The sequence below is a fragment of the Stegostoma tigrinum genome, chromosome 6 (assembly GCF_030684315.1).
Source record: "Stegostoma tigrinum isolate sSteTig4 chromosome 6, sSteTig4.hap1, whole genome shotgun sequence".
Taxonomy (NCBI): domain Eukaryota; kingdom Metazoa; phylum Chordata; class Chondrichthyes; order Orectolobiformes; family Stegostomatidae; genus Stegostoma; species Stegostoma tigrinum.
In genome coordinates this window covers 20,621,025-20,638,902 of record NC_081359.1, presented here as the reverse complement: position 1 = coordinate 20,638,902, position 17,878 = coordinate 20,621,025, and the positions used below count along the sequence as shown (strand labels likewise).

The following is a 17,878-nucleotide window of genomic DNA, read 5'->3' as shown; positions in this document are numbered from 1 at the left end:
AATGGATATGGTTAGGTAAATGGAACAAAATTTGACTGATGAATGTTGATAAGTGTAAGGTTATCCATCTTGGTCAGATTAATAGAAAGACAATTTATTATCTGAATGGAGAGAAACTTCAGAGTGCTTTGGTGCAGAGAGATTTGTCTTTGTGTGTGAATCACAGAAAATTAGTACATAGGTACAGCAGGTAGTAGGTAAGTCAATGGGATTTTGATATTTATAAGTAAAGGATTTGAGTATAAAAGTAAGAAGGTGTTGCTGCAACTGTACAAAGCATTTATTCGTAGAATCTATAGAATCCCTACAGTGTGGAAACAGGACCTTCAGCCCAACACGCCCATCATCCTATGACCCACCTAATGTACGCCGTCTACCTTCCTGAACACTATGGGCAATTTAGCATGGCCAATCCACCTAACCCGCACATCTTTGGCCTGTGGAAGGAAACTGGGGCACCCGGAGGAAACCCACACAGACATGGGGAGAATGTGCAAACTCCACACAGACAGTCGCCCAGATCCCCTCAGCAATGGTACACTTTTAGTCCACTTACTTGAGGAAGGATGTCGTTGCAAGTCAGGAAATTCAGACAAGGTTCACTAGACTGATTCCAGAGCTTCCAGATCAGTTTGTCTTGTGAAGGAACATTGAGCAGTTTAGGCCTATACTCTTTGATGTTTAAAAGTATGAAAGGGCATCTAACATGTGTATATAAGGTGCTAAAGGGAATTGGCAAGATAAATGTTGTCATGTGGGGCAATCCAGAATGAGAGGTCATAGTTTTTGGATAAGGGGTAGAAAATTTAAAACAGATGAAGAGAAATTACTTCTCTCAAAGGGATATGAATGTGTGGAATTCATGACCTGAGTGTATGGTGGATGCTGGGAAATTGCGTCAATTTAAGGAGGAGATAGAAAGACTTTTAAATAGTAATCTGTTTACAGGTATGGCAAAGGACAGAAAAATAGATTTGAGGCCAAGACGGGATCAGACATGATCTTATTGAATTATGGAGCACACTCCAAACAGTTGAATTGCCTATTCCTGTTCCTAGTTCTTATGTTCTTATGTGGACAGTGAAATTGTAATTCTGTGAGCTAATATTGGCTCAGAAAATCGAGAAGAAGAATCAAGTCACGTGGACCTAAGAATAAAAAAGAGTGGAAAACATTAGTAGGAGTTGAGACCGTAGAGTTATCACCAAATTAGTTATGTGTAACAATGGCGCTATAGTAAACATGGCTGTATTTAATCTACTTATAGATTGGGTAACTGACATTAGAATTCCTGGGTATGGATTTATATTAGACCAGTACATTGAAAAGCAAACTTGTAAACAGGTCATTCCCAATATTTAGTTTTGTACAATGAGAAGGGTTTAATTAATAAAGTTGTGTTGTATTTTGTAGGGAAGAGTGACCATAATATGACTGAATTCCTTCAGTGGGATGGAAAATGAAACAGTCCAATCCAAAACTGGATCCCAAATCCAAATAAAGGAGGCTACAATGATATGAGGAACCATGACAGACTGGGTAAATTTGTTAAACATTATAAAGTGGATTTCAAATAGCTAATATTTAACCAATGAATGCATGCATTGCAAGGGTTATATGTTACATAGGGTACAAAAATATAACAGAGAAAGTGGCCCAACCATAGCGAACAAAATAGTTTTGGGACTGTATTAGATGGAGAAAGAAGTCATATAAAGTTGCTAGAAATAAACAACAAGCCTGAGATTGGGAACAGTTTAGAATTCAGCAAAGGAGCACCAAGGATTAATTTAAGAGGGTAAAACTTGAGTAAGGGAGTAAACATGAATGGCAAATAAAAGTGAACTGTAAGAGTTTCTTCAGTGAGTAAAAAGAAAAATAAATGGTGAAGACAAATGTATTCTTCTTCGTCTGAAATGAAAGAAATGACAATGGAGAACAAGTAAATGGAAGGCTTTTTATCTTCACAGCAGTAAACACTTCCTAGAAACATCAGGGGTCCAAGAGATTAGGAAGAATTAAAGCAAATTAATATTAGTTAAAGAAAAAAGTGTCAGAAATTAATAAGACTAAAAGCCAACAAATCCCAATGGCCTGACATCTCCTGCCAAGGTACTCAAGAGGGTGGTCATAGGGGTAATGGATGACTTGCTTGCCATCATCCAAAATTCTGCAGATTCTTGAACAGTGCCAAAGGATTGGAGGGTAAACATCATAACAGTTTGAAAAGAAAGGAGGGAGCAATAAAACATAACTATGGAATGGTTAGCCTAATGTCTATAGTAGGGTCAATGCTAGAATTATTTGGAAAGGATACAATAAAAAGATCAATAGGATCATACAAAGTAAACATAGAATTATGAAAAGAAATCCTGTTTTGCAAATCTACTAGTGCATTTTGAGGACACAAGTAATAGAATTGATCAGACAAAACCAGTGGATGTGCTGTATTTGGATTTTTGATAAGCAGTAGACTGACTCCAATATGAGAGATTACTGTGAACATTAGATGGGGATAAATATGCTGATATGGATTGTAAATCGTTTAGCAGATCGTAGACAGGAGTAGAAAAAGATTGGACTTTTTTTGGAGAGGAAAGCAGTGACTTGCTGTTACCACAGAGACCAGTGCTGGTGTCCAACTCAGTAATTTATGAGGAAGTCATATATAATATATTCACATTTGCACATGACATAAGACTAGGTGGGATCATGAGCAGTGAGGATGTTGTAAGAAGACTTCAGAATGATTTAGACAAGCTGGATAAGAGGACAAATAGGTGACTTATGTAGTTTAATATAGGTAAGTGTGCAGTTAATAAAAAGGAGAGCAGAGTATCATTTAAATGGTGACAGAATGGAAAATGTTGATTTACAGGGGACTCAACATCCTTGTACATCAATCACTGAAAACAAGCATGTAACTCCAATGAGCAATTAGGAAAGCAAATGGTACATTGGCTTTGATCGCAAGAGGGTTTTCCTGTAAGTGCAAAGATGTCTGCTGCAGCTGTACAGACCCTAGATAAGACCACATCTAGTGTATTATATGTAGCTTTGGTTTCCTCAGCTAGGAAAAGATATACCTTCGATATTGGGAGAATAGCTAAGGTTCATCAGACTAATTCCTAGAATGGCAAGATCATCACATATTGGGCAAACTGGGGATATATTTACTGCTATTTAAAAGAAAGGGAGCAGTCATCATCGATGTATAATGCTCAGTTCACTTCAGAACATTATCCGTATGTAGTCTCATTTTCAAATAAATAACCCACATCATTGTTTCACACTAATCCTTATCAAATGCTGCTGTGTTGATACCTGACAGAAAAAGGATGTAACACCAGGGCTGTGGAAGTCTCCTGGATATACATAATTTCATTGTTGAAATTGTTTTGTTTTTGTTTAAATGAGCATATGGCCTTTTGTAAGAAGCTAGCTGGAGAATTCTGATGTTGTGCAGGCATTCAGTTCCTCAATTACACAACAAAAACTTCAGGTGAAATGTATAAAAAATTGAAACACAACAAACTTTGCAGTGGGATCATTGTCTGCATAGGTTGGCTTTTACCTATTGTGCTGTTTTGTATGCTATTTTATTTTAATTCTCTCTTGAGAAATGGGCATCACTAGCCAGCATTTATTGCCCTTACCTTGTTTATCCTTCTGAATGTGGATTGAATGTACTCTAAGGGGATTCACAATGTCCTCAGGGAGGAAATTCCAGGGTTTTAACCTCATGACGGTGAAAGAGTTGTGCTTCTGGAATTATCACTCAACTAGCCAACCTCTTCCAGTGCAGATAGAAAACTGACAATGTGGAAAATTCCCATCTTGCACACCAAAGAAGCAGGATAAATCCAACCTGGCCAAGTACTGCCCCGTCAGCCTTCTCTAAATCATCAGTAAAGTGTTGGAAGATCTCATAAACAGTTCTATCAAGCAGAATGTGCTCAGCAATAACCTACTTAGTGCCAGCCCCAGTATGGGTTCCACCAGGGTCACTCAGCTCCTGACCTTGTTACAGCCCTGGTTCAAACATGGACAAAAGAGCTGAATTCCAGAGGTGAAGTGAGAATGACAGCCCTTGACGTCAAAGCCACATTCAAATGAATATGGCATCAAGGAGCCCGAACAGAACTGGAATCAATAGGCATGGAGTGGGGGCGGAACTCTCTGCTGGTTGGAGTCATATCTGGCACATAGGAAGATGGTTTTGGTTGCTTAAGGTCAATCATCTCAGCTCTAGGACATCTCTGCAGGAGCTCCTCAGGGAGGTGTCCTTGGCCCAACATCCTCAGCTGCTTCATCAATGACCTTCTCTCCATCATAAGGTCAAAACGGGGATCTTTGCTGATTTGCAACTCCTCAGATGCTGAAGCAGTCCATGTTTAAATGTGATGAAATCAAGGCATCATCCAGGCTGAAAAGTGGCAATCTTTGTGCTACACAAACACCTAGCAATAACCATCTCCAATAAGAGGCAGTCTAAACACCACCACCTGACATGCAATGGTGTTATCACCACTGCATTCCTCCAATGATCAACATCATAGGCCATAGAATCCCTACAGTGTGGAAACCATCCCTTCAGCCCTACAAGTTCACAGCAACCCTCACAGCATCCCACCCAGGCCCATCCCCCTACAACTCGCCTTATCTACATATCCCTGAACACTACAGGCAATTTAGTATGGCCAATCCATCTCGCCTGGCATCTTTGGACTGAGGTGGGGAGGGGGGGGGGTGAACTGGAGCACCTGGAGAAATCCCACGCAGACACAGGGAGAATGTGCAAACTCCCTATAGACAGTCGCCTGAGGGTAGAATTGAACCTAGATTCCCGGCACTGTGAGGCAGCAGTGCCGCCCCAATCAAAGACATATCTGTTTGATATCAGATAATCCATACAGGGTTGGAGCAGGCTATTCAGCCCATCAAGACCACACTGTCCCACAAAGTGCACTCCACCCAAACCCTGTAATGCTCCACTTCTCATGACCAATTCACCTAACTTGCACATCTTTGGAATGTGGGAGGAAACCAGACCACCTGGAGAAAACCCACACAAACATTGGAATATATGCAAACTCCTTATAGACTAGAATCAAACTTGGGTCCTTGGTACTGTGAGGCAGCAACACTAACCACTGAGCCACCCCCTTTAGCTCCTTGGAGTTGCCATTGACCAGGAACTCAGCTGGACTTGCCACATAAACTCCATGACTACAAGAGGGGGTAAGAGGCTAGGAAGACTGTGGCGTGTAACTCACCTCCTGAATCCCCAAAGCCTGACCACCATCTACAAGACACAAATCAGGAATGTGATGGAATACTCCCCGCTTGCCTGGATGGGACAACAACCCTCAAGAAACTTGACACCATCCAGGAGAATGCAGCCTGCTCGATTGGCACCACATCCATTCTCTCCACCTCTGATGTTCAGCAGCAGCAGTGTGTACTATCTACAAGATGCACTGCAGAAATTCACCAACAATCCTGAGGCAGCACTTCCCAAAGCCACTTGTCTAGAAGGATAAGGGCAACAGATACATAGGAACACCACCACCTGCAAATTCCGCTCAGAGCCACACAACATCCTGACATGGAAATATATCACCTCTCCATCACTGTCAAAATTCTGGAATTCCCTCCTTAACGGCATTGTGGGTCAACCTGCAGGACGTGGACTGTAGCTGTTCAAATGTCAGCTCCCCATCACCATGTCATGAGCAAGTAACAATGGGAGATAAATGCTGGCCAGTCATTGATGTCCATGTCCCATGAATAAATTTATAAAAATCCATCTTGGTTCAAATGTACAGTGAGCAGGACATGTAGCAGCAACAAGAAGCCTTCATTTAAAATCCTGAGATCATCTTTTATGTCACTTGCTTGTTTAGTTTGTATTACTGTATAAAACACAACACAACCCATCCATGGTCAATTTGATATGTGATGCTCCATTTTCAATTAATGTTTAAGCAGCCACAATGCAGATTTTCCATCATTGAATCTCTTTACTTTCCCTAATCTTTAAAATAATCCCAATAGATGCGTGCTTACCCATATAATGTGAATCAAATTGCTCTCTCCACAGCTATGAGACAAATGGGTAAATGTATTCACAATCTGAAGACCACTGCATTGCCCATTAATGTTCAGTTGTACGGTAGTGCTAATAATGTTGTGCAGGTTAACCTCTATGTTCTGTGTCACAAATAATTTTGTTAACCTTTCATTCTTATCTTGTTGCCTCAGTAATGGTGACTGCCTCTGTGGAATAATTGTGACAAAAGTCTGATAGAAAACAACTTGAATAAAGACAAATCGTGAAGATCAGAAGGAATAATAAATAAACTGATGGTGAGATTTAAGCCGTTGATTCAATCTTGAGGCCTTGCTGACGTTTGTAAACCACTTAAGCTTCTTTCTTGTTGTTCATTAGATTACCAGGACTGCTCAAGCAAATTACTGTCAGGCATTTACAGTGCAATGCCTAATAAAATACTGGTAAACTGGAATGGAAATTGCATATTGAAAGTGAATTGTCTTCTCCAGAAATTACTTCTGTGAAAATCAGTACCACTTCCCAAAGTAAGCATCGCATTTAAGAATGACTGTTCAAATCATGATTTTTTATTTATTTATAAACTGGTGCCATCTCATTTAAAACCAACTCATTTTATGCTGTGATTTTCTGTGGCTTTAAATTTTGAAAAGAATTGTCTTTGATTAAACAGAGTTTTCTATGTTTGGATTGTAGTATTGAAGCTGAAATCCTTAACGTGACCACCCCAGCTACAATACATTGATAAATACACGTGGTATGAGAAATTGAGCACGCAATTAAAGACAGATGGCTCAAGATCCTCATGTCCCTATGGCTGTCCAAGACTATTGTGATATCTTGTATATCACAGCATACAATTTCTCCCCACTCCACCCTACCCCTTGCGAGCTGTTGAGTGAGGTGATACTCAAATTAAATGCCCAAACCAGTTTGTGAAGGGGAGATCAGTTAATGGGGGTTAGTGGAACCAGCCTAGGAGATCACTCCTCTTTTGAGTGCTCAATCTTGAGTAACTACCTTTCTATTAAAATAGCATTCTTCTCAAACACAAATGGCTCTTGTTTAACGAAAGTCAGGAAATCATTGTCTAATGTGCAAGTTGGCAACCTATTCCAGAGTTCCCTCTCAGAGACAAGAACCACCTCCTACCCTCGAGCCTAGGTCTAGCATTTTACAACTCAAAAGTGTGAACTCTTGGTCTTCCTCATCCTTTGCGAAAAAAAACACTATTCTGTCTATGTTTTCTCTTTCGTTCTTCCTCATAGAACATAGAACAATGCAGCACAGAACAGGCCCTTCAGCCCACGATGTTGTGCCAACCATTGATCCTCATGTATGCACCCTCAAATTTCTGTGACCATATGCATGTCCAGCAGTCTCTTAAATGTCCCCAATGACCTTGCTTCCACAACTGCTGCTGGCAACGCATTCCATGCTCTCACAACTCTGTGTAAAGAACCCACCTCTGACATCCCCTCTATATTTTCCCCCAACCAGCTTAAAACTATGACCCCTCGTGTTAGCCATTTCTGCCCTGGGAAATAGTCTCTGGCTGTCAACTCTATCTATGCCTCTCATTATCTTGTATACCTCAATTAGGTCCTCTCTCCTCTTCCTTTTCTCCAATGAAAAAAGTCCGAGCTCAGTCAACCTCTCTTCATAAGATAAGCCCTCCAGTCCAGGCAGCATCCTGGTAAACCTCCTTTGAACCCTCTCCAAAGCATCCACATCTTTCCTATAATAGGCCGACCAGAACTGGATGCAGTATTCCAAGTGCGGTCTAACCAAAGTTTGATAGAGCTGCAACAAGATCTCACGACTCTTAAACTCAATTCCCCTTCTAATGAAAGCCAAAACACCACATGCTTTCTTAACAACCCTGTCCACTTGGGTGGCCATTTTAAGGGATCTATGTATCTGCACACCAAGATCCCTCTGTTCCTCCACACTGCCAAGAATCCTATCCTTAATCCTGTATTCAGCTTTCAAATTCGACCTTCCAAAATGCATCACCTCGCATTTATCCAGGTTGAACTCTATCTGCCACCTCTCAGCCCATCTCTGCATCCTGTCAATGTCCCGCTGCAGCCTACAACAGCCCTCTATACTGTCAACGACTCCTCCAACCTTCGTGTCGTCTGCAAACTTGCTGACCCATCCTTCAATCCCCTCACCCAAGTCATTAATAAAAATTACAAACAGTAGAGGCCCAAGGACAGAGCCCTGTGGAACACCACACACCACTGACTTCCAGGCAGAATATTTTCCTTCTACTACCACTCGCTGTCTTCTGTTGGCCAGCCAATTCTGTATCCAGACAGCTAAGTTCCCCTGTATCCCATTCCTCCTGACCTTCTGAATGAGCCTACCATGGGGAACCTTATCAAATGCTTTGCTGAAGTCCATTTACACCACATCCACAGCTTGACCCTCATCAACTTTTCTAGTCACATCCTCAAAGAACTTGATAAGGTTTGTGAGGCATGATCTGCCCCTCACGAAGCCATGTTCACTGCATTTAATCAAGCCATGCTCTTCCAGATGGTCATAAATCCTATCCCTCAGAATCCTTTCTAACACCTTGCAGACGACAGACATGAGACTTACTGGTCTGTAATTGCCGGGGATTTCCCTATTTCTTTCTTGAAGAGAGGAATTGCATTTGCCTCTCTCCAGTCCTCAGGTACGACTCCAGTGGAGAGCGAGGATGCAAAGATCTTCGCAAGTGGCAAAGCAATTGCGTTTCTCGTTTCCCAAAGCAGCCGCGGACAAATCTGGTCCGGGCCTGGCGACTTGTCAATCTTAATGTTTGACAAAGTTTTCAGCACATCAACTTCCTCTATCTCTATCCATTCCAGCATGCACACCTGTTCTTCAAAGGTTTCATTCGCTACAAAGTTTGTTTCTTTCTTAAAGACAGAAGCAAAAACCTCATTTAGGGCTTCCCCTACCTCCTCAGACTCCACATACAAGTTCCCTATTTTATCCCTGATCGGCCCTACTCTTTCTTTGACCATTCTCTTATTCCTCACAAAGGTGTAAAATGCCTTTGTGTTCTCCCTAATCCATTCTGCCAAGCCTTTCTCGTGCCCCCTCCTGGCTCTCCTCAGACCATTTTTGAGCTCCTTCCTCGCCTGCCTGTAATCCTCTGGAGCTGAGCTTGACCCTAGCTTCCTCCACCTTATGTAAGCTACCTTCTTCCTTTTGACGAGAAGCTCCACCGCTCTCGTATTCCAAGGTTCCTTTATCTTACCCCTTCTTGCCTGTCTCAGAGGGACATATTTATTCATCACTCACAACAACTGTTCCTTAAACAGTCTCCACATGTCTATAGTGCCTTTACCATGGAAAAATTGCTCCCAGTCTATGCTTCCTAACTCATGTCTAATCGCATCATAGTTTCCTCTTCCCCAATTAAATATCCTCCCATTTTGCCTAATCCTCTCCTTCTCCATAGCTATGTAGAATGTGAGGCAGTTATGGTCACTATCACCAAAATGCTCTCCCACCACAAGATCTGATACCTGCCCCGGCTCGTTTCCGAGCACCAAGTCTAGAATGGCCTCTCCCCTCATTGGCCTGTCAACGTACTGAGTTAGGAAACCCTCCTGAACACACCTTACAAAAACAGCTCCAATCAAATCTTCTGCTCGAAGGAGATTCCAATCAATATTGGGAAAGTTAAAGTCACCCATTACAACAACCCTACTACGTCCACACTTTTCCAAAATCTGCCGACCTATGCTTTCTTCAATCTCCCTGCTGCTATTGGGGAGCCTGTAGTAAACCCCTAATGAGGTGACTACTCCCTTGCTGTTCCTAATTTCCACCCATACTGACTCAGTAGGCAGATCTTCCTCGACAATGGAAGCTTCTGTAGCTGTGATACCCTCTCTGATTAGTAGTACTACACCCCCTCCTCTTTTTCCCCCCTCCCTATTCTTTTTAAATGCTCTAAACCCTGGAACATCCAGCAACCATTCCTGCCCCTGAGAAACCCATGTCTCTGTTATGGCCACAACATCATAGCACCAGGTACTGATCCATGCTCTCAGTTCATCACTTTTATTCCTGATACTCCTTGCGTTAAAGCAAACACACTTTAACTGATCCCTTGGCTCCTTCCCACCAGCTGGTCTACCTCTTGCTACTGCCTCACCTGCATCAACTTTCACCTCCGGTATACAGCTCAGGTTCCCACCCCCCTGCCGTGCTAGTTTAAACCCTCTCGAACTACTCGAGCAAACCTTCCACCCAGGACATTGGTCCCCTTCCAGTTCAGGTGCAACCCGTCCTTCTTGTACAGGTCCCACCTTCCCCAGAAGGCATCCCAATTATCTACATATCTGAAGCCCTCCCTCCCACACCAGCTGCGCAGCCATGTGTTAAGCTGCACCCGTTCCCTGTTCCTCGCCTCGCTATCTTGTGGCACCGGTAGTAGACTAGAGAACACTACTCTGTTCGGCCTGCTCTGCAGCTTCCATCCTAACTCCCTGAAATCACTTTTTATATCCTCAATCCATTTTCTGGCTATATCATTAGTGCCAATATATAACACGATTGCTGGCTGTTCGCCCTCCCCTTTTAGAACGTTATACACCCGATCGGAGACGTTCCAGACTCTGGCACCAGGGAGGCAACATACCTTCCGGGAATCCCGATCCTGACCACAAAATCTCCTGTCAATTCCCCTAACTATCGAGTCCCCTACCACGAGTGCTTTTCTATTCTGCCCCCTTCCCTTCTTTGCCACAGTGTCAGGCTCAGTGCCAGAGAACTGACTACTATGGCTTTCCTCTGGTAGGTCATCCCCCCCAGCAGTATCCAAAATGGTATACTTATTGCTGAGGGGAATGGCCACAGGGGATCTCTGTACTGCCTGTCTGTCCCCTTTCCTCCCCCTAACTGTAACCCATCTATCCTCGTCCTGAGCCTTAGGAGTGACCAACTCCCGGTAACTCCTCTCAATTACCCCCTCTCCCTCCCGAATGATCCGTAGTTCATCCAGCTCCAGCTCCATTTCCCTAACACGGTTTTCAAGGAGCTAGATTTGGGTGCACTTCCCGCAGATGTAGCCAGCAGAGACGTCTGCCATGTCTCCCACCTGCCACATTCTGCAGGAGGAGCAAGCAACTGCCCTAGCATCCATACCCCACTTATCTGAACACCCACTTGGAACTAAAGTAGAAAGCTTAGTTCAAGTTGCTATAAAATTAATAACAAACTTATATTCAATAGAGAAAGTTTAGAATGAACCTTACCTTATTAACTAGGTTAGAGGAGGAGGGCGGCTGGGAGACACTACAGTTGTAGAGTCTCGGGTTTAGCCGCCTTGCTGATATATATGGTCACTACTTTCCTTCCCGGCTGCCCCTCTGGTCTCGTCACTTCCTCCGCTGCTCCCGCTCCTTCTGTGAAAGAGAAAAACACCGCTGCCCGCTACTGGTAAGTAATTTTAAAAAACTGCCTTACCTTAGCTGCAGTCTTCCGGGTTCATCTTACCTCCGCTGCTGCTGTCACTCAAAATGGCCGTTGGCGTCAAAGGGTGAGTATTTATACTCATTGCTTTCCTTCCCGGCTGCCCCTCTGGTCTCGTCACTTCGTCCGCTGTTCCCGCTCCTTCTGTGAAAGCGAAAACACCGCTGCCCGCTACCGGTAAGTAATTTTAAAAAACTGCCTTACCTTAGCTGCAGTCTTCCGGGTTCATCTTACCTCCGCTGCTGCTCGCACTCATGAAACTTGTTTCATGAGACTGCTGTCTATTATGAATTCAAATGTACCAAATTGTGTAAACCATGTCCCACCATGAAAACTGACAATCTTTATAATAGGCAATTTAAGACCATAAGATACAGGAGCAGAATAAGGCCATTCTGCCAATCTATCATGGCTAATATGTTTCTCAACTTGCTTTCTTTTCATAACCCGTTATCCCCTTACTAATCAAGAACCTATCTATCTCTGTCTTAAATACATGACATGATGGCTCAATGGTTAGCACTGCTGCCTCACAGTGTCAGGGACCCAGATTCAATTCCACCCACAGGTGAGTGTCTGTGTGGAGTTTGCACATTCTCCCCATATCTGTGTAGGTTGCCTCTGGGTGCTCTGGTTTTCTCCCACAGTCAAAAGACGTGCAGTTTAGGTAGATTAGCCGTGCTAAATTGTCAATCGTGACTCGGGCGGGAAATGCATAGATTACGTAGGGGATGGGTATGCATGGGATGCTCTTCAGAGAGTCAATATGAGCCAAATGGCCTGTTCCCATACAGTAGGAATTCTTTTGCACAATGACCTGGCCTCCACAGCCCTCTGCAATGAGTTCCATGGATTAACCACCCTCTGGCTGAAGAAGTTCCTCCTGATCTCAGTTCTAAAAAGGTCATCCCTTCTCTCTGAGGCTGTGCCCTCAAATTCTTGTTTCTTGTATGAATGAAAACATCTTCTCCATGTCTCCTCTATCCATCTCTCTGAATATTCTGTAAGTTTTAATCAAATCCATTTAAATTCCATTTTGTGGCACAGTAGCCTCTGGCCAATGGTTAACACTGCAGCCTCACAGCAACAGGGACCGAACTGTTTGTGTGGAGTTTGCAAATTCTCCCCGAGTCTGCATGGGTCTCCTTTGTGTTCTGGTTTCCTCCCACAGTCCAAAGATGTGCAGGTTAGGTTGTTAAATTGCCCAGAGTGTTCAGGGATTTGTAGGCTAGGCAGATTAGCCATGGGAAATGCAGAGATAAAACGGCGAGATGGGTCTGGGTGGGGTCAGTGTGGACTCAATGGGCCAAATCACCTGATTTCACACTGAAGGGATTCTCTGAGTATAGACCCAGCATCCTCAACAACCCTTCATTTCCAAGGTCATTCTTGGAAATCTCCTCTGGACTCCCTCCAGGGTCAATGCATCCTTCCTTAGATCCTTCCTAAAATCTCTCACAATATTCCAAATGTGGTCTGACCAGAGTCGTATATGGCCTCAGCAATACAGTTCTGCTCTAGTTTTCTGGTCCTCTAGAAATAAATGCTAATATCACATTTGCCTTTTTGTCTGCCAACGGAACCTGCATGTTAATTTTAGGAGAATCCCGATCTAAAACTAAATCACTCATAATTCAGATTTCCAAAGCCTTTCCCCATTTAGAAAACAGTCCACAACTCTACTTCCTAATAAGTGCATAGCCCCACAATTTACCACATTGTAACTTGTCTACTGCTTATTTGCCTGTTCACCCAGACTGTCCAAGTCCTTCTGCACCTTCCCTGCTTTCTCAGTACTCTGTCCCTCCACTTATCTGTGCATCATCTGCAAACTTAGCAGCAATGCCCTGAGTTCCTTCATTCAAATCATTTATGTATAATGTGAATAGTTGTGGTCCTGGCACAGAGACCTATGGAACTCTATTAATCACCAGCTGCCCAGTCTCTGCTTTCTGTCAATCAGACAATCCTCTATCCATGCCAGTACATTGCCCCTAACACCATGGGCTCTCAATTTATTCAGTAGATTCCTTTGTGTCACGTTGCCAAATGCTTTCTGGAAACCCAAATAGATTTTGGTTGGCTCTCTTTTGTCTAACTGCTCATTACATCCACAAAGAATTTTAACAGATTTGTCAGGCATAAAATCTCCTTGATGAAACCATGCTAACTCAGCTCTGTTTTACATTACCTATCCAAATATACTGCAATGTCTTCCTTAATAATGGGCCCTAATGGAGGACAGGAAAACTGACTTATTATTTCCCATTTTCTGCCTCCTTCCCTTCTTGGGGAGGAGTTTTATATTATCCATTGTCTAGCCCTCTGATCTGCTTGTAGCTATGTCTCTGTGATGCCCACAACATTGCAAGTGATAAATAAAAGCCGCAAGAACTGTGGATGCTGTAAATCAGGAACAAAAACAGATGTTGCTAGAAAACCTCAGCAGGTCTGGCAGCATCTGTGAAGAAAAAAAATCAGAGTTAATATTTCAAGTCCAGACATCCTTCCTCAGAACCACTTCTGCGGAAGGGTCATCAGTCCCGAAAAGTTAACTCAGATTTTTTTTTCTTTACAAATGCTGCCAGACTTGCTGAGCTTTGCCAGCAACTTCTGTTTTTGTTGTTATTGCAACAGCCAATTTCAATTTGCACTACAAGCTCATTTACTTTGTTTCATATACATGCACATTTAGGTAAAACACCCTTAGTCCTATGTTGACTATTCACACCCACCCCACTTCACATTGTTGTCCCTTTATCTATTGTGCCTGAAGTTAGATTCATTGTGGGAACAGGCCCTTCACCCCAACAAGTCCACACTGACCCTCAGAGCATCCCATCCCTATAATCCATCTAATCTGCACATCCCTGAACACTATGGGTAATTGAGCATGTCAAACAACCTAGCCTGCACATCTTTGGACTATGACCAATGGTAAAACAATGCAGAGATTACAGAGGGTGATAGTACTGGGAAAAGTTAGAGACAGGAAGCCATTGTGGCAAGCATTCAACAATGAAGGGATTTGAAATTTTATTCAGAATATTGATGAAGCAACAAGTCAGGATGAACATCTGTACCTTAATTTGGTGAATTAATGAAAGAGGAGATGAAGAATAACTCATTAGTTAGAAATGAAATGTTCAGCCAAGAAAAAAGGAGAAAGTTTCATCTTGAAAATCTGAAACAGACAAGCAAATCTAATCATGTCAGAAATTCAACCATTCTGCTGGATCTGATGATATACGTAATAAATTTACCTATTCATCAGCTCAATGTAGCAAGTCTGGAAAGAATAGCTGCACATTGTAGGCTCAGCCACTGAGCTCACACGTCGGCGCATCTTCATCATTGTTCCTACAGAAGACAGATTTTTTTTCCCAGTTTTACGTTGTTTTTTAAATACCAAAGTCCTGGTTTACATCTAATCACTCATGCCTTTCCTCTTTTATTTTGAGATTTAATAATCCCCTACCTCCCCCAACCATACTTGAGCGAAGGGCCTGTTGACTTAACAGGGGTAGACATTAAAGTGCAAACTGAGTCATAACAAGAAGAGGCACATGTCACAACAACCAGGTGGAGCTAATTGTATGTAACATTAGGGATAACAAAGTGTGAAGCTGGATGAACACACAGGCCCAGCAGCATCTCAGGAGCACAAAAGCTGACGTTTCGGGCCTTGACCCTTCATCAGGAAAGGGGGATGGGGAGAAGGTTCTGAAATAAATAGGGAGGGGGGGGGCGGACCGAAGATGGATAGAGGAGAAGATAGGTGGAGAGGAGAGTATGGGTGGGGAGGTAGGGAGGGGATAGGTCAGTCCGGGGAAGACAGACAGGTCAAGGGGATAGGATGAGGTTAGTAGGTAGGAAATGGAGGTGCGGCTTGAGGTGAGAGGAGGGGATGGGTGAGAGGAAGAATAGGTTCAGGAGGCTGGGACAAGCTGGGCTGGTTTTGGGATGCAGTGGGGGGAGGGGAGATTTTCAAGCTGGTGAAATCCACATTGATACCATTGGGCTGCAGGGTTCCCAAGCGGAATATGAGTTGCTGTTTCTGCAACCTACGGGTGGCATCATTATGGCACTGCAGGAGGCCCATGATGGACATGTCATCTAAAGAATGGGAGGGGGAGTGGAAATGGTTTGCGACTGGGAGGTGCAGTTGTTTGTTGCAAACTGAGCTTAGGTGTTCTTCAAAGCAGCCCCCAAGCCTCCGCTTGGTTTCCCCAAAGTAGATGGAGCCACAACGGGTCCAGCGAATGCAGTATACCACATTGGCAGATGTGCAGGTGAACATCTGCTTGATGTAGAATGCCATCTTGGGGCCCTGGGATGGGGGTGAGGGAGGAGGTGTGGGGGCAAATGTAGCACTTACTGCGGTTGCAGGGGAAAGTGCTGGGTGTGGTGAGGTTGGAGGGGAGTGTGGAGCGGACAAGGGAATCCCAGAGTGAGTGGTCTCTCTGGAAGGCAGACAAGGGTGGGGATGGAAAAATGTCTTGGGTGGTGGGGTCAGATTGTAGATGGCGGAAATTTCGGAGTATGATGCATTGTATACGGAGATTGGTGGGGTGGTATGTGAGGACGAGGGGTATTCTATTTTGGTGGTTATTGTGGGGATGGGGTGTGAGGGATGAGTTGTGGGAAATGCAGGAGACACGTTTGAGGGCATTCTCGACCACTGCAGGGGGAGGTTGCGGTCCTTGAAGAACGAGGGCATCTGGGATGTACAGGAGTGGCATGCCTCATCCTGGAAGCAGATGGGGCGGAGGTGAAGGCATTGGGAATAGGGTATGGTATTTTTGCAGGAAGGTGGGTGGGAGGAGGTGTATTCTAGGGAGCTGCGGGAGTCAGTGGGTTTGAAATGGACATTAGTTTGTAGGTAGTTGCCTGAGATGGAGACAGAGAGGTTCAGGAAGGTGAGGGAGATGTTGGAGATGGCCCAGGTGAACTTGAAGTTGGGGTGGAAGGTGTTGGTGAGGGGGATGAACTGTTCGAGCTCCTCTTGGGAGCAGGAGGTGGTGCCAATACAGTCATCAATGTAACGGAGGAAGAGGTGGGGTTTGGGGCCTGTGTAGGTGCGGAAGAGGGGCTGTTCCATGTAACCTACAAAGAGGCAGGCATAGCTGGAGCCCATGCGGGTACCCATGGCCACCCCCTTTGCCTGTAGGAAGTGGGAGGAATCGAAAGAGAAGTTGTTGAGGGTAAGGAAATGTTCGGCTAGGCCCACTAGGGTGTCATTGGAGTGGGACCGGTCGGGCCTGCGGGACAGGAAGAAGCGGAGGGCCTTGAGGCCATCTGCATGGGGAATGCAGGTGTATAGGGACTGGCCATCCATGGTGTAAATGAAGTGTTCGGGACTGGGGAATTGGAAGTTCTGGAGGAGGTAGTGGGTATGGTTGGTGTCACAGACATTGATGGGGAGTCCCTGGGCCAAGCGGCAGAAAATGGAGTCCAGATAGGTGGAGATCAGTTCAGTGGGGCAGGAGCAGGCAGAGACAATGGGTCAACCAGGGCAGGTGGGTTTGTGGATTTTGGGAAGGAGATAGAAGAGGGCTGTGCAGGGTTGGGGAACGATGAGGTTGGAGACTGTAGGTGGGAGGCCACCTGAGGTGATGAGGTTGTGAACGGTTTGGGAGATGATGCTTTGGTGCTTGTCGATGGGTCATGATCTATGGGGTGGTAGGGGGAGGTGTCGGAGTGTTGGCTTCTGGCCTCAGCAATGTAGAGGTCAGTGTGCCGAACTACAACTGCGCCTCCCTTGGCTGCGGGTTTGATGATGAGGTTGGGATTGGAGCGGAGGGCTGCCCGTTCTGCAGGGGAGAGGTTGGAGTGGGTGAGAGGGGTGGAGAGGTTGAGGTGATTGATATCTCGACGGCAGTTGGAGATGAAGAGGTCGAGGGAGGGTAGGAGGCCTGGGGGTTGTGTCCAGGAGGAGGACTTGTATTGGAGATGGGTGAAGGGGTCAGTGCAGGGAGGGTTAGGCTCACCGTTAGAGAAGTAAGCGTGGAGGCGGAGGCAGTGGAAAAACTGCTCGATGTCCAAACGTGACTGGTATTCGTTGATGTGTGGGTGTAGGGGGACAAAGGTGAGGACTGACCATTCGTCCTCAGTGGGTATGGTTAGTTAGACATAAAGATAAAAGACTGAAGAAGATAGAGACAACACTTCTGACCTTATTGAGATCTGAGCTTTACTCCCCAATTCTCCAGCTAAAACTATGTGACATCATCAGTTTGGTGGAGCCTAATACGCTCTCCAACAATTTCTTTTCGGAACCAGAATCTCTGCTGAATTCCAGCATAAGAATGAGGGAGTGCTGTT

At 44.5% G+C, this 17,878-nt stretch overlaps 1 long non-coding RNA gene across 1 annotated transcript in view; it reads left to right on the top strand.

The window, feature by feature from the left end:
* Positions 1-1,419: 1,419 nt before the first annotated feature.
* Positions 1,420-17,878, top strand: part of LOC125453627 (uncharacterized) — a 31,046-nt gene continuing 14,587 nt past the window's right edge. The window contains exons 1-3 of the long non-coding RNA XR_007247791.2: positions 1,420-1,539; positions 6,265-6,369; positions 6,452-6,600. This is a non-coding gene — a long non-coding RNA (uncharacterized LOC125453627). The remainder of the gene's footprint in view (positions 1,540-6,264; positions 6,370-6,451; positions 6,601-17,878) is intronic.